A 2,394-nucleotide genomic window follows, 5' to 3' on the forward strand; every position below is an offset into this window, starting at 1 on the left:
GCCCTCCGTAGAGAAATTACTAACTTCACACAAAAAGAGGGCGAGCACTTTCATGAATGTTGGGAAAGATGGAAGGACTTGCTTCTTAAATGTCCTCACCATGGTTTTGAGAAGTGGCAACAAGTTCAATACTTCTATGACGGTCTGACACCACAGAACCGTCGCATGGTTGATGCCACCAGTGGAGGGTCATTCATGACCAAAAGTGATGTCGAAGCATGGAACTTCTTTGAAACCTTGTGCGAAAATTCCCAGCAATGGGATTATTCAAATAGAGGTGACAGAAGTCCCCAACCACAAAAGAGAGGTGGTATATATGAGATAGGAGTCATACCAGAGCTGAGCGCCAAGCTTGATAACCTGACAAAGAAAGTTGATGCTCTGGTATTAAATAGTGGACCACCACAAACAGCTCAAGTCGAGGCATATGCCACATGTTCTAGTCCTGCCCATCCTATGCAGTCTTGTCCATCTGGTGCAGCATTCCCAGAACTTCTCTCTGAACAAGTTCATGCTATGAACACTTTTCAAAAATCCGGGAATGATCCTTACTCGAACACATACAACCCAGGGTGGGCTAGACATCCAAATTTCTCTTGGGCAAAAGGACCACAACAAGGAGGACCATCTGAAAATCCTCCCATGCAACCGCACCTCCAAGTTGGCAGTCAACAACCTCAACAGTTTCCACAATATCAACAACTGCCTACACAATCAAGGAAACCATCTCTTGAGGATACACTCCATCTTTTCATGCAGAGTTCTCTCCAATTCCAAAAAGACACCCAACAAACCTTACTGGCCAACCAGCAAAGCTTACATGCAAATGCACAATCCATTGCCAAGCTGGAAGTACAAATGGGTCAACTAGCTGCCACATTGAGTGAGAGAGAGAAGGGCAAGTTCCCTAGCCAACCTGAGGCTAATCCAAAGGGACAGTATGAGATTGGCTCTAATTCCAACCAAGGGCAATATCATGAACAGGCCAAATCGATCACTACCCTTAGGTCAGGCAAGCAGATTGATAACAGAATAGAGATGCCTGGGGATGACTCAAATTCTAAAACAGAAGATCAAGATGAAGCAGAGAGTCATACCAATGCATCCAAAGTCCAAAAGCTCTCTGACTCTCCAAGAGCCACTAACGTGCCACCTTATGTGCCCAAAGCACCCTTTCCTCAACGTCTGGCACCAATAAAGAAAAGAAATAACTTTGATGAAATCTTGGATGTGTTTCAAAAAGTGCAAGTCAACATCCCGTTGCTTGACGCTATCAAGCAAGTCCCTGCTTACGCTAAGTTTCTTAAAGATTTATGCACTCAAAAGCGTAAGCAGAATGTTCATAAGAAAGTCTTCCTTGCAGAGCAGCTCAGCTCCATGATTCAACATAACACCCCTCCTAAATTTAGGGATCCAGGAGCTCCCACCATTTCTTGCGGCATAGGAGATCATAAGATCGGGAAGGCATTACTTGATTTAGGGGCGAGTGTCAATTTGTTACCATATTCGGTTTATGAGCAGCTAGGACTTGGTGAGTTGAAACCGACTAAGGTAACATTACAACTAGCTGATAGATCTGTCAAGGTGCCCCAGGGTGTTATTGAAGATGTGTTAATCCAGGTTGATAAATTTTATTTTCCAATGGATTTTATAGTTATAGATACTCAGCCTGTCCAGAATCTTCATAGTCAGATCCCAGTCATTTTGGGTCGTCCATTTTTGGCCACATCTAATGCTATTATCAATTGCAGGAATGGAGTTATGAAATTGTCCTTTGGTAACATGAATATTAAACTCAATGTTTTTAATGCAGGACAACAACCCTCAGATTTGGATGACATATTTGAAGTGGACATGATCGAGAGCCTTGTGCAGGACTCCTTCCGTACATCTTTTGAAGATCCTCTGGAGACCTGCTTAGCACAATCGGGCATGGATTTTGACATTGATAGTCCCATCCATGAAGTCAATGCATTGCTTGACTCTACTCCTATATTGGAGACTGAAAAATGGAGAGCGAAAGTGGAACCTCTTCATCCCTCTGAGACTCTTCCTGAAAGCTTGTAACTCTGAGAAGACAAAGGCGAGCAGTCTGCTTAATGTTCTTAGAGCATATAAGGCAGCAATTGAACGGAAGATAGACAAAATCCAGGGAGTATGCCCCACTGTATGGATGGATCATGCTGTGGTAATATCGCATAACATGCAAAGGAAGCGTGATCCTAACATAGAAGAAGTCGTTCGAGCAGAAGTCCTTAAATTATTTGACGACAGTGTCAGTTGCCTTATTTCAGATAGCACAGTTCATGGGAACTCACATCACTTGTCTGGGATTGGTTAATGAAAGTGTTGAGGTAATTTCTTTGGCGGACCCTGGTTATAAAGATTATTTCA

At 43.1% G+C, this 2,394-nt stretch overlaps 1 non-coding gene across 1 annotated transcript; it reads right to left on the reverse strand.

The window, feature by feature from the left end:
- LOC131228269 (small nucleolar RNA R71) lies at window positions 1-107 on the reverse strand. Its single transcript, XR_009162780.1, has one exon. It is a non-coding gene; the product is annotated as a small nucleolar RNA R71 (small nucleolar RNA).
- Window positions 108-2,394: the final 2,287 nt, after the last annotated feature.

Source organism: Magnolia sinica, chromosome 15 (genome assembly GCF_029962835.1).
Source record: "Magnolia sinica isolate HGM2019 chromosome 15, MsV1, whole genome shotgun sequence".
Classification (NCBI taxonomy): Eukaryota; Viridiplantae; Streptophyta; class Magnoliopsida; order Magnoliales; family Magnoliaceae; genus Magnolia; species Magnolia sinica.